Raw genomic sequence first — 20,715 nt, 5'->3', positions numbered from 1 at the left:
GAAGTTCCAGAGGTGTAGAGGAAAGGATTTCAAAGATGATTCTGGATATGAGCGAAAGCAACAGGGTAGTTGTTATGGGGGACTTTCACTTTCCAAATATTGACTGGAAACTCTATAGTTCGAGTACTTTAGATGGGTCCATTTTTGTCCAATGTGTGCAGGTGGGTTTCCAGACACAGTATGTAGATAGGCCAACGAGAGGCAAGGCCATATTGGATTGGGTACTGGTTAATGAACCAGGCCAGGTGTTAAATTTGGAGGTAGGTGAGCACTTTGGTGATAGTGACCACAATTCGATTACGTTTACTTTAGTGATGGAAAGGGATAGGCATATACCGCAGGGCAAGAGTTATATCTTGGGGAAAGGCATTAATGATGCGATGGGGCAAGCCTTAGGATGCATCGGATGGAGAGGAAAACTGCAGGGGATGGGCACAATGAAAATGTGGAGCTTGTTCAAGGAACAGCTACTGCGTGTCCTTGAAAATTATGGACCTGTCAGGCAGGGAGGAAGTGGTCGAGCAAGGGAACCGTGGTTTACTAAAGCAGTCGAAACACTTGTCAAGAGGAAGAAGGAGGCTTATGTAAAGATGAGACATAAAGGTTCAGTTAAGGCGCTCGAGAGTTACAAGTTAGCTAGGAAGGGCCTAAACAGAGAGCTAAGAAGAGCCAGGAGGGGACATGAGAAGTCTTTGGCAGGTAGGATCACGGGTAACACTAAAGCTTTCTCTAGATATGTCAGAAATAAAAGAATGACTAGGGTAAGAGTAGGGCCAGTCAAGGATAGTAGTCGGAAGTTGTGCATGGAGTCCGAGGAGATAGGAGAGGTGCTAAATGAATATTTTTCAACAATATTCACACATGAAAAAGACGATGTTGTTGAGGAGAACACTGAGATTCAGGCTACTAGACTAGAAGGGCTTGAGGTTCATAAGGAGGAGGTGTCAGCAATTCTGGAAAGTGTGAAAATAGATAAGTCCCCTGGTCCAGATGGGATTTATCCTAGGATTCTCTGGGAAGCTAGGGAGGAGATTGCTGAGCCTTTGGCTTTGATCTTTAAGTCATCTTTGTCTACAGGAATTGTGCTAGAAGACTGGAGGATAGCAAATGTTATCCCATTGTTCAAGAAGGGGAGTAGAGGCAACCCAGGTAACTATAGACCAGTGAGCCTTACTTCTGTTGTGGGCAAAATCTTGAAAAGGTTTATAAGAGATAGGATGTATAATCATCTGGAAAGGAATAATTTGATTAGAGATAGTCAACACGGTTTTGTGAAGGGTAGGTCGTGCCTCACAAATATTATTGAGTTCTTTAAGAAGGTGACCAAACGGGTGGATGAGGGTAAAGCAGTTGATGTGGTGTATATGGATTTCAGTAAAGCATTTGATAAGGTTCCCCACGGTAGGCTACTGCAGAAAATACGGAGGCATGGGATTCAGGGTGATTTAGCAGTTTGGATCCGAAATTGGCTAGCTGGAAGAAGACAAAGGGTGGTGGTTGATGGGAAATGTTCAGAGTGGAATCCAGTTACTAGTGGTGTACCACAAGGATCTGTTTTGGGGCCACTGCTGTTTGTCATTTTTATAAATCAACAGGTTTGTTTCGATGTCACTAGCTTTCAGAGGGCTGCTCCTTCCTCAAGGTTAACCTGAGGAAGGAGCAGTGCTCCGAAAGCTAGTGACATCGAAACAAACCTGTTGGACTTTAACCTGGTGTTGTAAGACTTCGGACTGTGCTTACCCCAGTCCAACGCCGGCTGGAGAGGAAATTGCTGAGGCCTTGACAGAAATCTTTGGATCCTCGCTGTCTTCAGGGGATGTCCCGGAGGACTGGAGAATAGCCAATGTTGTTCCTCTGTTTAAGAAGGGTGGCAGGGATAATCCCGGGAACAACAGGCCGGTGAGCCTTACTTCAGTGGTAGGGAAATTACTGGAGAGAATTCTTCGAGACAGGATCTACTCCCATTTGGAAGCAAATGGACGTATTAGTGAGAGGCAGCACGGTTTTGTGAAGGGGAGGTCGTGTCTCACTAACTTGATAGAGTTTTTCGAGGAGGTCACTAAGATGATTGATGCAGGTAGGGCAGTAGATGTTGTCTATATGGACTTCAGTAAGGCCTTTGACAAGGTCCCTCATGGTAGACTGGTACAAAAGGTGAAGTCACACGGGATCAGGGGTGAACTGGCAAGGTGGATACAGAACTGGCTAGGCCATAGAAGGCAGAGGGTAGCAATGGAGGGATGCTTTTCTAATTGGAGGGCTGTGACCAGTGGTGTTCCACAGGGATCAGTGCTGGGACCTTTGCTCTTTGTAGTATATATAAATGATTTGGAGGAAAATGTAACTGGTCTGATTAGTAAGTTTGCAGACGACACAAAGGTTGGTGGAATTGCGGATAGCGATGAGGACTGTCTGAGGATACAGCAGGATTTAGATTGTCTGGAGACTTGGGCGGAGAGATGGCAGATGGAGTTTAACCTGGACAAATGTGAGGTAATGCATTTTGGAAGGGCTAATGCAGGTAGGGAATATACAGTGAATGGTAGAACCCTCAAGAGTATTGAAAGTCAAAGAGATCTAGGAGTACAGGTCCACAGATCACTGAAAGGGGCTACACAGGTGGAGAAGGTAGTCAAGAAGGCATACGGCATGCTTGCCTTCATTGGCCGGGGCATTGAGTATAAGAATTGGCAAGTCATGTTGCAGCTGTATAGAACCTTAGTTAGGCCACACTTGGAGTATAGTGTTCAATTCTGGTCGCCACACTACCAGAAGGATGTGGAGGCTTTAGAGAGGGTGCAGAAGAGATTTACCAGAATGTTGCCTGGTATGGAGGGCATAAGCTATGAGGAGCGATTGAATAAACTCGGTTTGTTCTCACTGGAACGAAGGAGGTTGAGGGGCGACCTGATAGAGGTATACAAAATTATGAGGGGCATAGACAGAGTGGATAGTCAGAGGCTTTTCCCCAGGGTAGAGGGGTCAATTACTAGGGGGCATAGGTTTAAGGTGAGAGGGGCAAAGTTTAGAGTAGATGTACGAGGCAAGTTTTTTACGCAGAGGGTAGTGGGTGCCTGGAACTCACTACCGGAGGAGGTAGTGGAGGCAGGGACGATAGGGACATTTAAGGGGCATCTTGACAAATATATGAATAGGATGGGAATAGAAGGATACGGACCCAGGAAGTGTAGAAGATTGTAGTTTAGTCGGGCAGTATGGTCGGCACGGGCTTGGAGGGCCGAAGGGCCTGTTCCTGTGCTGTACATTTCTTTGTTCTTTGTTCTTTGTTCTTTGTTATCTCCACATCATTTTTATCAATGACCTGGAGGAGAGCGTAGAAGGATGGGTGAGTAAATTTGCAGATGACACTAAAGTCGGTGGAGTTGTGTCATTCAAATGGTCATTGGATAGACATATGGACGATAAGGGAATACTGTAGATGGGCTTTAGAGTGGTTTCATAGGTCGGCGCAACATCGAGGGCCGAAGGGTCTGTACTGCGCTGTTATGTTCTGTGCTCACCCTTTTGCGAATGTCGATTTTTTTCATCAGCTGTCAGATAAAGATCTAATGACTGGGCACCCCGTGTCCCTGGCCGCTTAATGCCTGTAACATTCTCATGTGTTGTCAGTTATCGGCTGGATCTCCCCAACTGGCTAGGCCTGTGATTGCCTGAGGCTGCTTTCAACCTGTCACAGACTCTGCCCGCTGACGACAGCCAGTCCAGCTCCCATATGTTCTGAAGCGGCTGTCGCTGAGCGGATGGAGCTCACAGACTTTCGCAGGTGGTTGACTCTGAGCCATTGGAGCCGCTGATTTACTAAGGTTGCTGTCAGACAACCAGCGGAGTTTGCAATTGGCAGAAGCTGAACTTGCTGGGGCAGCACGGTAACGCAGTGGTTAGCACAGTTTCTTCACAGCTCCAGGGTCCCATGTTCGATTCCCGGCTGGGTGACTGTCTGTGCGGAGTCTGCACGTTCTCCCTGTGTCTGTGTGGGTTTTTTCCGGATGCTCCGGTTTCCTCACACAGTCCAAAGATGTGCAGGTTAGGTGGATTGGCCACACTAAATTGCCCTTAGTGTTCAAAAAGGTTAGGTGGTGTTACTGGGTTACAGGGAGAGGGTGGAGACGTGGGCTTAAGTAGAGTACTCTTTCCAAGGGCCGGTGTAGACTCGACGGGCTGAATGGCCTCCTTCTGCACTGTAAATTCTATGATTCTGAAACGGCTGTGAGGTAGCCAGAGAGTCCCTGACTGGCTGAAGGCAGCTGTCAATCAGCGCAGCGAACGTCCAAATTTACTCACTTTGTTGTCAGTTTTTTGTTTGCTCATTTATAAATTGAATAATTGATGCAACCGGATATTTCACTGCCTTCTTGATCTGTTCCCTGAACTTGGACTGAGTCACTGCGTAAATAAATGTATTTGTGCAGCAACTTAAACCCAGCAGCATATATCCGACTTGTTGATATATATATTCAGGTTTGGTGAGGTTAACTAATCCCCTAATTTTATAATAGAAGAATTCTGAAACAAACACCGACCACAGGAGTACAAAAATACCGGATACGGTGAATAGTAAAATCATTGACTTCCTTCTGTTCTCCATTTCTGGGTCACTCATTCTCTCATTCCTGTCAGCCCTCAGAGCCTTCCGGATACGACTGGTTACTAAAACGTGTCTGACTGTCAGAGCGTTTATCAACAGAATTAAACTGAATGGGAGCAATGGGGTTAAAACCTGAACAAACCAGGAATATCCAATCCAGCCGGGATCAGTCCAATAGCTTGTCTTTATAGCACAGAGCCACTGTACATTGTCAATTATCTCTCCTGGTTCAAATATGTAGTACCTGGGGATGTTTCGCAAACAGAACAAGATGGCGGTCGTTGTTAGAACCACAGCTGCAGTTCGTCCGGTGCAATATTTAGTTTTCAGTTTCTGACAGCGAATGGCCACAAATCGATCAAATGAGAAAGTGACGGTGAACCAGACAGAGCACTCTGTGGCTGCAACCATCAGGACAGTTTTAACACGACACACATGGGTGAGGTCCAGGAAACACCGGGGGAAATAATAAGAATTGATCTCTGTCAGTATTGGGTCAGTGATAATGACCAGTAGATCCGCCATTGCCATGGCCACCAGGTAGCGAGTGGTGCATGTGGAGAGGCCACACTTTCCCCGGCACAGGATGGCAATTCCCAGTAAATTAACTGTCATTGAGAGAAGAAAGAAGAGCGAGTAAATGACTGACTAAACGTTTTCTGTGACCAAACCGTCAGTAGCGATAGTGTTTCAACATAAATAAAATGGGTAGGCAGAAGTAGTGGTGTCGCAGAGTAAAATTTCAGATTGAAAAGTAAAACTTGAATCTGAAGTGTTTGAGGATATGCAACGGGGCGTAGTGAGACAGCTGGGTTCTACAGACCTATTAGTTTGACCCATAGTAGTCTGAACATGTTGAGAATTCATATGTTTAAAGTGCAACTGAAATTCTAGACTTAATCTATTTTACAGGATTATAAATAACCGCCTGGTTTCCCAATGTGATCTACCCACAACAAAGATATTAGTGATTAGCAGTAGAACCGCTCATCACAGGTCCGCTCCAATTATCGGGTCCTGCCGCGAATGGACTCTTTCCGGAGAGGACTCTTGATGGACTGGGATCACACTCCACTTGTATCTGAAACGGCCATTATTGACACCCTCAAACTGGAGCCAGAATCCGCCAAACCAAAGAATATTAGAACATGTTACATGATTGACAGAACTCCTCCAAGTCCAAACGTTCCCCAGAACACATCTTTCCCAGATTGAAATATTCCCAATTTCGAACAATCTTCACTTTCTTTCTGGGAATTGATCCTCTCCAGATTCTCAAGCTACCCAGGTCGTTCAATTTCTAAGCATTCACAGGTGCATTTTTTCAGTCTTAGTCCTTGTCCAAATTTGAAGACGCCGCTTGTCACACTCCTCCCAGAAATATACTCTCTCTAAGTTTGGGAACTGCCCACATCCCAGTTGTTGAGTGTATGCTTACTTCCAGGATCGTGTTACGCTGAACATGTGGCTGCAGGAATGGTGTAGGAGGGAGGGCTTCAGGTATTTGGATAATTGGAGCACATTCTGGGGAAGGTGGGACCTGTACAAGCAGGACGGGTTGCATCTGAACCAGAGGGGCACCAATATCCTGGGAGGGAGGTTTTCTAGTACTCTTCGGGAGGGTTTAAACTAATTTGGCAGGGGAATGGGAACCGGATTTGTAGTCCAGCAACTAAGGTAGCCGATATTCAGGACGCCAAAGCGTGTAATGAGGCAGTGGGGAAGGGAACACTGACAAAGGAGAGTACTTGCAGGCACGGAGATGGGTTGAAGTGTGTATACTTCAACGCAAGAAGCATCAGGAATAAGGTGGGTGAACTTAAGACATGGATCGGTACTTGGGACTACAATGTGATGGCCATCACGGAAACTTGGATAGAAGAGGGGCAGAAATGGTTGTTGGAGGTCCCTGGTTATAGATGTTTCAATAAGATTAGGGAGGGTGGTAAAAGAGGTGGGGGGGGGTGGCATTGTTAATTAGAGATAGTATAACAGCTGCAGAAAGGCAGTTCGAGGAGTATCACCCTACTGAGGTAGTATGGGTTGAAGTCAGAAATAGGAAAGGAGCAGTCACCTTGTTAAGAGTTTTCTATAGGCCCCCCAATAGTAGTAGAGATGTGGAGGAACAGATTGGGAAACAGATTTTGGAAAGGTGCAGAAGTCACAGGGTAGTAGTCACGGGTGACTTTAACTTCCCAAATATTGAGTGGAAACTCTTTAGATCAAATAGTTTGGATGGGGTGGTGTTTGTACAGTGTGTCCAGGAAGCTTTTCTAACACAGTATGTAGATTGTCCGACCAGAGGAGGGGCAATATTGGATTTAGTACTTGGTAATGAGCGAGGGCAAGTGATAGATTTGTTAGTGGGGGAGCATTTTGGAGATAGTGACCACAATTCTGTGACTTTCACTTTAGTAATGGAGAGGGATAGGTGCGTGCAACAAGGCAAGGATAGTGGGAAATTTGGCCAGTTGGATAATAAACTGGCTAACCGATAGAAGTCAGAGAGTGGTGGTGGATGGCAAATATTCAGCCTGGATCCCGGTTACCAGTGGCGTACCGCAGGGATCAGTTCTGGGTCCTCTGCTGTTTGTGATTTTCATGAATGACTTGGATGAGGGAGTTGAAGGGTGGGTCAGTAAATTTGCAGACGATACGAAGATTGGTGTAGTTGTGGATAGTAAGGAGGGCTGTTGGCGGCTGCAAAGAGACACAGATAGGATGCAGAGCTGGGCTGAGAAGTGGCAGATGGAGTTTAACCCTGAAAAGTGTGAGGTTGTCCATTTCGGTAGGACAAATATGAATGCGGAATACAGGGTAAACGGTAGAGTTCTTGGCAATGTGGAGGAGCAGAGAGATCTTGGGGTCTATGTTCATACATCTTTGAAAGTTGCCACTCAAGTGGATAGAGCTGTGAAGAAGGCCTATGGTGTGCTCGCGTTCATTAACAGAGGGATTGAATGTAAGAGCCGTGAGGTGATGATGCAGCTGTACAAAACCTTGGGCAGGCCACATTTGGAGTACTGTGTACAGTTCTGGTCGCCTCATTTTAGGAAGGATGTGGAAGCTTTGGAAAAGGTGCAAAGGAGATTTACCAGGATGTTGCCTGGAATGGAGAGTCGGTCTTACGAGGAAAGGTTGAGGGTGCTAGGCCTTTTCTCATTAGAACGGAGAAGGATGAGGGGCGACTTGATAGAGGTTTATAAGATAATCAGGGGAATAGATAGAGTAGGCAGTCAGAGACTTTTCCCCCGGGTGGAACAAACCATTACAAGGGGACATAAATTTAAGGTGAAAGGTGGAAGATATAGGAGGGATATCAGAGGTAGGTTCTTTACCCAGAGAGTAGTGGGGGCATGGAATGCACTGCCTGTGGAAGTAGTTGAGTCAGAAACATTAGGGACCTTCAAGCAGCTATTGGATAGGTACATGGATTACGGCAAAATTATATAGTGTTGATTTATTTGTTCTTAAGGGCGGCACGTAGCATTGTGGATAGCACAATTGCTTCACAGCTCCAGGGTCCCAGGTTCGATTCCGGCTTGGATCACTGCCTGTGCGGAGTCTGCACATCCTCCCCGTGTCTGAGTGGGTTTCCTCCGGGTGCTCAGGTTTAAAAAAGAACAAAGAACAAAGAAATGTACAGCACAGGAACAGGCCCTTCGGCCCTCCAAGCCCGTGCTGACCATGCTGCCCGTCTAAACTACAATCTTCTACACTTCCTGTGTCCGTATCCCTCTATTCCCATCCTATTCATGTATTTGTCAAGATGCCCCTTAAATGTCACTATCGTCCCTGCTTCCACCATCTCCTCCGGTAGTGAGTTCCGGGCACCCACTACCCTCTGTGTAAAGAACTTGCCTCGTACATCTACTCTAAACCTTGCCCCTCTCACCTTAAACCTATGCCCCCTCGTAATTGACCCCTCTACACTGGGGAAAAGCCTCTGACTATCCACTCTGTCTATGCCCCTCATAATTTTGTAGACCTCTATCAGGTCGCCCCTCAACCTCCGTCGTTCCAGTGAGAACAAACCGAGTTTATTCAACCGCTCCTCATAGCTAATGCCCTCCATACCAGGCAACATTCTGGTAAATCTCTTCTGCACCCTGTCTAAAGCCTCCACATCCTTCTGGTAGTGTGGCGACCAGAATTGAACACCATACTCCAAGTGTGGCCTATCTAAGGTTCTATACAGCTGCAACATGACTTGCCAATTCTTATACTCAATGCCCCGGCCAATGAAGGCAAGCATGCCGTATGCCTTCTTGACTACCTTCTCCACCTCTTTCAGTGACCTGTGGATCTGTGCACCTAGATCTCTCTGACTTTCAATACTCTTGAGGGTTCTACCATTCACTGTATATTCCCTTCCTGCATTAGACCTTCATAAATGCATTACCTTACATTTGTCCGGATTAAACTCCATCTGCCATCTCTCTGCCCAAGTCTCCAAACAATCTAAATCCTGCTGTATCCTCTGACAGTCCTCATCGCTATCCACAATTCCACTAACCTTCGTGTCGTCTGCAAACTTACTGATCAGACCAGTTACATTTTCCTCCAAATCATTTATATATACTACAAACAGCAAAGGTCCCAGCACTGATCCCTGCGGAACACCACTGGTCACAGCCCTCCAATTAGAAAAGCATCCTTCCATTGCTACTCTCTGCCTTCTATGACCTAGCCAGTTCTGTATCCACCTTGCCAGCTCACCCCTGATCCCGTGTGACTTCACCTTTTGTACTAGTCTATCATGAGGGACCTTGTCAAAGGCCTTACTGAAGTCCATATAGACAACATCTACTGCCCTACCTGCATCAATCATCTTTGTGACCTCCTCGAAAAACTCGATCAAGTTAGTGAGACACGACCTCCCCTTCACAAAACCGTGCTGCCTCTCACTAATACGTCCATTTGCTTCCAAATGGGAGTAGATCCTGTCTCGAAGAATTCTCTCCAGTAATTTCCCTACCACTGAAGTAAGGCTCTGTGTTCCCTGGATTATCCTTGCTACCCTTCTTAAACAGAGGAACAACATTGGCTATTCTCCAATCCTCCGGGTCATCACCTGAAGACAGTGAGGATCCAAAGATTTCTGTCAAGGCCTCAGCAATTTCCTCTCCAGCCTCCTTCAGTATTCTGGGGTAGATCCCATCAGGCTCTGGGGACTTATCTACCTTAATATTTTTTAAGACGCCCAACACCTTGTCTTTTTGGATCTCAATGTGACCCAGGCTAGCTACACACCCTTCTCCAGACTCAACATCTACCAATTCCTTCTCTTTGGTGAATACTGATGCAAAGTATTCATTTAGTACCTTGCCCATTTCCTCTGGCTCCACACATAGATTCCCTTGCCTATCCTTCAGTGGGCCAACCCTTTCCCTGGCTACCCTCTTGCTTTTTATGTACGTGTAAAAAGCCTTGGGATTTTCCTTAACCCTATTTGCCAATGACTTTTCGTGACCCCTTCTAGCACTCCAGACTCCTTGCTTAAGTTTGTTCCTACTTTCCTTATATTCCACACAGGCTTTGTCTGTTCCCAGCCTTTTAGCCCTGACAAATGCCTCCTTTTTCTTTTTGACGAGGCCTACAATATCTCTCGTTATCCAAGGTTCCCGAAAATTGCCCTATTTATCCTTCTTCCTCACAGGAACATGCAAGTCCTGAATTCCTTTCAACTGACAGTTGGAAAGCCTCCCACATGTCAGATGTTGATTTTGCCCTCAAACATCTGCCCCCAATCTAGGTTCTTCAGTTCCCACCTAATATTGTTATAATTAGCCTTCCCCCAATTTAGCACATTCACCCTAGGACCACTCTTATCCTTGTCCACCAGCAATTTAAAACTTACTGAATTGTGGTCACTGTTCCCGAAATGCTCCCCTACTGAAACTTCTACCGCCTGGCCGATTCATTCCCCAATACCAGGTCCAGTACCACCCCTTCCCTAGTTGGACTGTCTACATATTGTTTTAAGAAGCCCTCCTGGATGCTCCTTACAAACTCTACCCAGTCTGAGCCCCTGGCACTATGTGAGTCCCAGTCAATATTGGGGAAGTTGAAATCTCCCATCACCACAACCCTGTTGTTTTAACTCTTTTCCAAAATCTGTCTACCTGCTCCTCTATCTCCCTCTGGCTGTTGGGAGGCCTGTAGTAAACCCCCAACATTGTGACTGCACCCTTTGTTATTCCTGATCTCTACCCATATAGCCTCACTTCCCTCTGAGGTGTCCTCCTGTAGTACAGCTGTGATATCCTCCCTCACCAGTAGCGCAACTCCGCCACCCCTTTTACATCCCCTCTATCCCGCCTGAAACATCTAAATCCTGGAACATTTAGCTGCCAATCCTGCCCTTCCCTCAACCAGGTCTCTGTAATGGCAACAACATCCTAGTTCCAAGTACTAATCCAAGCTCTAAGTTCATCAGCCTTACCCGTAATACTTCTTGCATTAAAACATATGCACTTCAGGCCACCAGACCCGCTGTGTTCAGCATCTTCTCCCTGTCTGCTCTGCCTCAGAGCCACACTGTCCCTATTCCCTAAGTTCTCCCTCAATGCTCTCACCTTCTGACCTATTGCTCCCGTGCCCACCCCCCTGCCATAATAGTTTAAACCCTCCCGTGTGACACTAGCAAACCTCGCGGCCAGGATATTTATGCCTCTCCAGTTTAGATGCAACCTGTCCTTCTTATATAGGTCACACCTGCCCCGGAAGAGCTCCCAGTAGTCCAGATAACGGAAACCCTCCCTCCTACACCAGCTGATTAGCCACGTGTCGAGCTGCTCTATCTTCCTATTTCTAGCCTCTCTGGCACGTGGCACAGGGAGTAATCCCGAGATTACAACCTTAGAGGTCCTGTCTTTTAACTTTCTGCCTTGCTCCCTGAACTCCTGCTGCAGGACCTCATGCCCCTTCCTGCCTATGTCGTTAGTACCAATATGTACAATGACCTCTGCCTGTTGCCCTGCCCCTTCATAAGAACATAAGAACTAGGAGCAGGAGTAGGCCATCTGGCCCCTCGAGCCTGCTCCACCATTCAATGAGATCATGGCTGATCTTTTGTGGACTCAGCTCCACTTTCCGGCCTGAACATCCTAACCCTTAATCCCTTTATTCTTCAAAAAACTATCTATCTTTATCTTAAAAACATTTAATGAAGGAGCCTCTACTGCTTCACTGGGCAAGGAATTCCATAGATTCACAACCCTTTGGGTGAAGAAGCTCCTCCTAAACTCAGTCCTAAATCTACTTCCCCTTATTTTGAGGCTATGCCCCCTAGTTCTGCTTTCACCCGCCAGTGGAAACAACCTGCCCGCATCTATCCTATCTATTCCCTTCATAATCTTATATGTTTCTATAAGATCCCCACTCATCCTTCTAAATTCCAACGAGTACAGTCCCAGTCTACTCAACCTCTCCTCGTAATCCAACTCCTTCAGCTCTGGGATTAACCTAGTGAATCTCCTCTGCACACCCTCCAGTGCCAGTACGTCCTTTCTCAAGTAAGGAGACCAAAACTGAACACAATACTCCAGGTGTGGCCTCACTAACACCTTATACAATTGCAGCAGAACCTCCCTAGTCTTAAACTCCATCCCTCTATCAATGGAGGACAAAATTCCATTTGCCTTCTTAATCACCTGTTGCACCTGAAAACCAACTTTCTGCGACTAATGCACTAGCACACCCAGGTCTCTCTGCACAGCAGCATGTTTTAATATTTTATCATTTCAATAATAATCCCTTTTGCTGTTATTCCTACCAAAACGGATAACCTCACATTTGTCAACATTGTGTTCCATCTGCCAGACCCTAGTCCATTCACTTAGCCTATCCAAATCCCTCTGCAGACTTCCAGTATCCTCTGCACTTTTTGCTTTACCACTTATCTTAGTGTCGTCTGCAAACTTGGACACATTGCCCTTGGTCCCCACTCCAAATCATCTATGTAAATTGTGAACAGTTGTGGGCCCATCACTGATCCCTGAGAGACACCACTAGCGACTGATTGCCAACCAGAGAAACACCCCTTAATCCCCACTCTTTGCTTTCTATTAATTAACCAATCCTCTATCCATGCTACTACTTTCCCCTTAATGCCATGCATCTTTATCTTATGCAACAACCTTTTGTGTGGCACCTTGTCAAAGGCTTTCTGGAAATCCAGATATACCACATCCATTGGCTCCCCGTTATCTACCGCACTGTTAATGTCCTCACAAAATGCCACTAAATTAGTTAGGCATGACCTGCCCTTTATGAACCCATGCTGCGTCTGTCCAATGGGACAATTTCCATCCAGATGCCTCGCTATTTCTTCTTTGATGATAGATTCCAGCATCTTCCCTACTACCGAAGTTAAGCTCACTGGCCTATAATTACTCGCTTTCTGCCTACCTCCTTTTTTAAACAGTGGTGTCACGTTTGCTAATTTCCAATCGGCCGGGACCACCCCAGAGTCTAGTGAATTTTGGTAAATTATCACTAGTGCATTTGCAATTTCCCTAGCCATCTCTTTTAGCACTCTGGGATGCATTCCATCAGGTCCAGGAGACTTGTCTACCTTTAGCCCCATTAGCTTGCCCATCACTACCTCCTTGGTGATATCAATCCTTTCAAGGTCCTCACCTGTCATAGCCTCATTTCCATCAGTCACTGGCATGTTATTTGTGTCTTCCACTGTGAAGACCGACCCAAAAAGCCTGTTCAGTTCCTCAGCCATTTCCTCATCTCCCATTATTAAATCTCCCTTCTCATCCTCTAAAGGACCAATATTTACCTTAGCCACTCTTTTTTGTTTTATGTATTTGTAGAAACTTTTACTATCTGTTTTTATATTCTGAGCAAGTTTACTCTCATAATCTATCTTATTCTTCTTTATAGCTTTTTTAGTAGCTTTCTGTTGCCCCCTAAAGATTTCCCAGTCCTCTAGTCTCCCACTGATCTTTGCTACTTTGTATGTTTTTTCCTTCAATTTGATACTCTCCCTTATTTCCTTAGATATCCACGGTCGATTTTCCCTCTTTTTACCGTCCTTCCTTTTTGTTGGTATAAACCTTTGCTGGGCAGTGTGAAAAATCACTTGGAAGGTTCTCCACTGCTCCTCAACTGTTTCACCATAAAGTCTTTGCTCCCAGTCTACCTTAGCTAGTTCTTCTCTCATCCCATTGTATTCTCCTTTGTTTAAGCACAAAACACTAGTGCTTGATTTTACCTTCTCACCCTCCATCTATATTTTAAATTCCACCATATTGTGATCGCTCCTTCCGAGAGGATCCCTAACTATGAGATCCTGAATCAATCCTGTAATGACACAGGACCAGATCTAGGACCGCTTGTTCTCTCGTACCAATCAACATGTAGATTAAAATCCCCCATGATAACTGCTGTACCATTTCTACATGCATCTGTTATTTCTTTGTTTATTGCCTGCCCCACCATAATGTTACTATTTGGTGGCCTATAGATTACTCCTATCAGTGACGTTTTCGCCTTACTATTCCTGATTTCCACCCAAATGGATTCAACCTTATCCTCCATCGCACCGATGTCATCCCTTACTGTTGCCCGGATGTCATCCTTAAATAACAGAGCTACACCACCTCCCTTACCATCCACTCTGTCCTTCCAAAAAGTTTGATACCCTTGGATATTTAACTCCTAGTCGTGACCATCCTTTAACCATGTTTCAGTAATGGCCACTAAGTCATTCACGAAGATTTGTGCCATCAACTCATTTACCTTATTTCGAATACTACGAGCATTCAGGTAAAGTACACTTATGTTGGCTTTTTTACCTCTGTTCTTAATCTTAACACCTCGATCAGTAACCTCTCCTAAGTTATATTTCCTCTTAACCTTTCTCCTAATTTTCCTCGTCGTCGAACCCATATCTTCCTGTAACAACCTGCCGCGTCGCTTACCATTAATGTTTCCACTTCCCGTTTTATTTCTTTTAGTATTCCTGGTCCTATTCACTGAGCTCCCCTCAGTCACTGTACCTTGTACTGTCGCCCTTTTTGTTTTTTGACTATGGCTTCTCTGCCTTACACTTTCCCCCTTACTGCCTTTTATTTCTGTCCCTGTTTTACTACCTTCCAACTTCCTGCATCGGTTCCCATCCCCCTGCCACATTTGTTTAAACTCTCCCCAACAGCTCTAGCAAACACCCCCCTTAGGACATCGGTTCCAGTCCTGCCCAGGTGCAGACTGTCCAGTTTGTACTGGTCCCACCTCCCCCAGAACCGGTTCCAATGTCCCAGGAATTTGAATCCCTCCCTCTTGCACCATCTCTTGAGCCACGTATTCATCCTCTCTATCCTGACATTCCTACTCTGACTAGCTCATGGCACTGGCAATCCTGAGATTACTACCTTTGAAGTCCTACTTTTTAGTTTAACTCCTAGCTCCCTAAATTCAGCTTGTAGGACCTCATCCCGTTTTGTACCTATATCGTTGGTGCCTATGTGCACCACGACAGCTGGCTGTTCACCCTCCCCCCCCAGAATGTCCTGCAGCCGCTCCGAGACATCCTTGACCCTTGCACCATGGAGGCAACATACCATCCTGGAGTCTCGATTGCATCCGCAGAACCGCCTGTCTATTCCCCTTACAATTGAGTACCCTATCACTCTCGCCCTGCCATTCTTCTTCCTGCCCAGCTGCACAGCAGAGCCAGCCATGGTGCCATGAACCTGGCTGCTGCTGCCTTTCCCTGGTGAGCCATCTCCCTCAACAGAATCCAAAGCGGTATATCTGTTTTGCAGGGAGATGACCGCAGAGGACACCTTCACTGCCTTCCTACTCTTGCTCTGTCTTTTGGTCACCCATTTACTATCTCCCTCAGTACCTTTCACCTGCGGTGTGACCAACTCGCTAAACGTGCTATCCACGACGTCCTCAGCATCGCGGATGCTCCAAAGTGAGTCCATCCGCAGCTCCAGAGCCATCAAGCGGTCTAACAGGAGCTGCAACTGGACACACGTCTTGCACGTGAAGGAGCCAGGGACAGTGGACGTGTCCCTGAGCTCCCACATCGCACACGAGGAGCATGACACGGGTCTGAGATCTCCTGCCATGTCTTAAACCTTCGGTTAACTTCAACAATTTCAATCCCCCCCCCCAAAATTTAAATAAATAAATAAACAATGAAGAAAAAAATAAATAAATATACCAATGAAAAGAAACAGAAAAACAGAAACACTACTTACCAGTCATAAAAAGCACTTCCTCCCCACCCAGCTTCGAATTCCCACCTCGATTCAAATTCCCAAACTCAGTCTTTGCTGTCTCACTCCTGGCTGTCTTCTCTGTCTCACTGGGAGAACTCACTGCTAATTTAGAGGGGTATCTAAGCCAGAGATCGGAGAGTACTATATTTAGCTTTCACATTTATAGTAGAAATCTAGTGCTAGGAAACAGATAGTTAACAGTAACTTTAAAAATTTAAAAAAAATTTTTAACTTTAATTTACTAATTAATTGACGCAATGTCAGTTCAGGATGCCCTCTACCTGTTCGGAGACATCCTGGACCCTGGCACCAGGGAGGCAACATACCATCCTGGAGTCTCTTTCACATCCACAGAAGCGCCTATCTGTGCCCCTGACTATAGAGTCCCCTATTACTATTGCTCTTCTGCTCTTTGACCCTCCCTTCTGAACATCATAGAACATAGAACATAGAACAATACAGTGCAGTACAGGCCCTTCGGCCCACGATGTTGCACCAAAACAAAAGCCATCTAACCTACTCGATACCATTATCATCCATATGTTTTTCCAATAAACTTTTAAATGCCCTCAATGTTGGCGAGTTCACTACTGTAGCAGATAGGGCATTCCACGGCCTCACTACTCTTTGCGTAAAGAACCTACCTCTGACCTCTGTCCTATATCTATTACCCCTCAGTTTAAAGCTATGTCCCCTCGTGCCAGCCATTTCCATCCGCGGGAGAAGGCTCTCATTGTCCACCCTATCTAACCCCCTGATCATTTTGTATGCCTCTATTAAGTCTCCTCTTAACCTTCTTCTCTCCAACGAAAACAACCTCAAGTCCATCAGCCTTTCCTCATAAGATTTTCCCTCCATACCAGGCAACATCCTGGTAAATCTCCTCTGCACCCGCTCCAAAGCCTCCACGTCCTTCCTATAATGCGGTGACCAGAACTGTACGCAATACTCCAAATGCGGCCGTACCAGAGTTCTGTACAGCTGCAACATGACCTCCTGACTCCAGAACTCAATCCCTCTACCAATAAATGCCAACACTCCATAGGCCTTGTTCACACCCTATCAACTTGGGTGGCAACTTTCAGGGATCTATGTACATGGACACCTAGATCCCTCTGCTCATCCACACTTTCAAGAACTTTACCATTAGCCAAATATTCCGCATTCCTGTTATTCCTTCCAAAGTGAATCACCTCACACTTCTCTACATTAAACTCCATTTGCCACCTCTCAGCCCAGCTCTGCAGCTTATCTATATCCCTCTGTAACCTGCTACATCCTTCCACACTATCGACAACACCACCGACTTTAGTATCGTCTGCAAATTTACTCACCATCCCTTCTGCGCCTTCCTCTAGGTCATTGATAAAAATGACAAACAGCAACGGCCCCAGAACAGATCCTTGTGGTACTCCACTTGTGACTGTACTCCATTCTGAACATTTCCCATCAACCACCACCCTCTGTCTTCTTTCAGCTAGCCAATTTCTGATCCACATCTCTAAATCACCCTCAATCCCCAGCCTCCGTATTTTCTGCAATAGCCTACCATGGGGAACCTTATCAAATGCTTTGCTGAAATCCATATACACCACATCAACTGCTCCACCCTCATCTACCTGTTCAGTCACCTTCTCAAAGAACTCGATAAGGTTTGTGAGGCATGACCTACCCTTCACAAAGCCATGCTGACTATCCCTGATCATATTATTCCTATCTAGATGATTATAAATCTTGTCTCTTATAATCCCCTCCAAGACTTTACCCACTACAGACGTGAGGCTCACCGGTCTATAGTTGCCGGGGTTGTTTCTGCTCCCCTTTTTGAACAAAGGGACCACATTTGCTGTCCTCCAGTCCTCTGGCACTATTCCTGTAGCCAATGATGACATAAAAATCAAAGCCAAAGGTCCAGCAATCTCTTCCCTGGCCTCCCAGAGAATCCTAGGATAAATCCCATCAGGTCCCGGGGACTTATCTATTTTCAGCCTGTCCAGAATTGCCAACACCTCTTCCCTACGTACCTCAATACCATCTATTCTATTAGCCTGGGTCTCAGCATTCTCCTCCACAACATTATCTTTTTCCTGAGTGAATACTGACGAAAAATATTCATTTAGTATCTCGCCTATCTCTTCAGACTCCACACACAATTTCCCATCCCTGTCCTTGACTGGTCCTACTCTTTCCCTAGTCATTCGCTTATTCCTGACATACCTATAGAAAGCTTTTGGGTTTTCCTTGATCCTTCCTGCCAAATACTTCTCATGTCCCCTCCTTGCTCGTCTTTGCTCTCTCTCAGAGCCAGCCATGGTGCCACTGCTCTGGCTGCTGCTGTTTTCCCTTGATAGGCTATCCCCCCTAACAGTATCCAAAGGGGTATACCTGTTCGAGAGGGGGACAACCACAGGGGATTCCTTCACTGTCTGCCTACCCTTTCTGGCGGTCACCCATTTCTCTGCCTGCACCTTGGGTGTGACCACATTTATATAACTGCGATCTATGACGCTTTCCGCCACCTGCATGCTCCTAAGTGAACCCAACTGCTGCTCCAACAGAACCATGCGGTCTGTGAGGAGCTCCAGTTGGGTTCACATTCTGCAGATGAAGCCATCCGGGACGCTAGAAGCCTCCCGGACCTGCCACATCTCACAGTCAGAGCACTGCACCCCTCTAACTGACAAACTGACATTGCGTCAATTAATTAGTAAATTAAAGTTAAAATTTAAAATTTAAAAAAAAAAGTTACTGTTAACTATCTGTTTCCTAGCACTCGATTTCTACTATAAATGTGAAAGCTAAATATAGTACTCTCCGATCTCTGGCTTAGATACCCCTCTAAATTATAATTAAGTAATTATGTTTAATTAGTTGCCAATGCTTAATTTTTTTAATTTAGTGTAGATTCCCAACCAGCCACTCAGGTCACAGCTTTTCTGTGATGTCACTACAGCCCCGCCCCCCCACACGCAATTTGAAAAGGTAATAAAAGTAAAAATGAGTAAAAATCACTTACTTACCTTCTGAGGGTCTCAGATGTTCTCAGGTTCTCTCCCTGCTGATTAAAAGTTACAGGCCCGAAGAAAGAGAGAGAACAAAACAGTAGAGAAAAAGCACCTTCTCTCACTCTTCACCGAATTACCTCACTGCACCAAATTACCAAGTTTCAAATTCTCACTCTGTCTGTGTCTCACTCACTCAGGCTGTGTCTCTTTGACCTGCGCAACGGTCCCACAGTCCAAAGACATGCAGGTTAGGTGGATTAGCCACGCTAAATTACCCTTCGTGTCCAAAGGGCTTGGTGGGGTAATTTTGATCGGAAGAATAGATTTCCTAAATACTACTTGTTTAAAAGTCTGGGATTAGCTGAAATTTCTTTTTCAGTTGGAGCAGATGAATAGAAACATAGAAACAGAAAACAGAGAGATATTGAGAAATTGAACGTTATTGACTTATTACCAACTGTTTTCAGCAAACATCAAACGCTTTCTAGTTTGAATACATTGCAAAGGTAAAAACAAACCAGCTCCATGAATACAGATAACACTTGTTCAATCTAACAAAGCATGATTTCAAAATAGAATCAATTTATATTGTTGCAGTTCCAGATTCCCACTCAGTTCTACACTGAAAGACACCCCCAGTAACAAACTGCAACTTGGAACAGGTTTTTCACACTTGTTAATGACATAAACTTGTTATATTTCACACTCAAAAAAACCCCATGAATAAGTGGCGCCTGGGTTTTGGTATTCCACTCTGGTTTCTGACCAACACTCTAACTTAACACTGCATTCTCTTCTACTAAATGCAATCACTTCATTTATCAGACAGCTGTGAGTTAGGAACATAAGTTTATTCTCACGTGGGGAAATAACATGAACACACAGAGCTATTTCAGGGAAATTTGCCTTATTCGAATGATATCGCTGATCAGGTGTTTGTATAAAACTGAGCACCAGATTACCATGGAATATGTTCAGTCACAATTTAAAATCAGGCAGGCGCTCCCACACAGATTTACACAACTTCAATGGTTATAGTCACTTACCTGGAACACCAACAACAGCGAGGATTATATAGAATATTTTCTGAGCCAAATCAATTGATTCCATCGTTATCAGTCCGTGCGATGTTTTCCTTCGTTCTGCGTCAGTCTCTTTGTCTTAAACGCTGAGGTGATGCATTTCAAAACCGTCATTTATACCCCAAGGTATCACCTCAGGGATAATGAAGTTGCAACATTGTTCAACCTTTTATGTCATATATGAACAAATGGATTACGACATTGATTGATGTGTTATGATGCATTTATTTGCAAATTGACTTTCCATGTTACAAATACAGACTTCTCCTATCGGATTGCGGGACCCTCCAGAAGCCGCCACCGACCTGGGAAGTGAGGGAAATGCATCAGTCTGCAGGTGAGACAAAAACAACGCGGTTTCAAGTCTCCACTCCACACCATACACCTGGCAAATGCCCAAGCGATCGAAAACAAGCTGGACGAGCTAACGCTAGACTTACCTCAGAGAGGAAAGTTAGAGGAAAGCTGTGCACTCTGTTTCACAGAGACATGGCTCACCACTGTCTCACCGGAGTGTGCTCTTCAACCTGACAGCTTCTCAATTCACCAGATGGACCACAGGTCGGCATTGGGAATGCGAACATTGGAGGGGTTTGCCTCCTGGGTAACTGCACCTGGAGCTTAAACATGGCGACGCTGGTGAACTACTGCTCCCCGGACCAGGAATATGTGAAATACCACCCAAACAATATTCCATGGGATTTCACTTCTGCCATAATCACAGCGGTCTCCATCCCACACCAGGTGGAAGTGAAGAAGGCACCTTATGGATTGTA

At 45.5% G+C, this 20,715-nt stretch overlaps 1 long non-coding RNA gene across 1 annotated transcript in view; it reads right to left on the bottom strand.

Moving 5' to 3' along the window:
- Positions 1–4,547: 4,547 nt before the first annotated feature.
- LOC140398801 (uncharacterized) overlaps positions 4,548–20,715 on the bottom strand; it is a 66,196-nt gene continuing 50,028 nt past the window's right edge. Inside the window, exon 4 of the long non-coding RNA XR_011937559.1 lies at positions 4,548–5,214. This is a non-coding gene — a long non-coding RNA (uncharacterized lncRNA). The remainder of the gene's footprint in view (positions 5,215–20,715) is intronic.

Source organism: Scyliorhinus torazame, chromosome 22 (genome assembly GCF_047496885.1).
Source record: "Scyliorhinus torazame isolate Kashiwa2021f chromosome 22, sScyTor2.1, whole genome shotgun sequence".
NCBI classification, from domain to species: domain Eukaryota; kingdom Metazoa; phylum Chordata; class Chondrichthyes; order Carcharhiniformes; family Scyliorhinidae; genus Scyliorhinus; species Scyliorhinus torazame.
The sequence above is the reverse complement of the archived record's forward strand: the minus strand, read 5'-3'. Positions and strand labels throughout refer to the sequence as shown.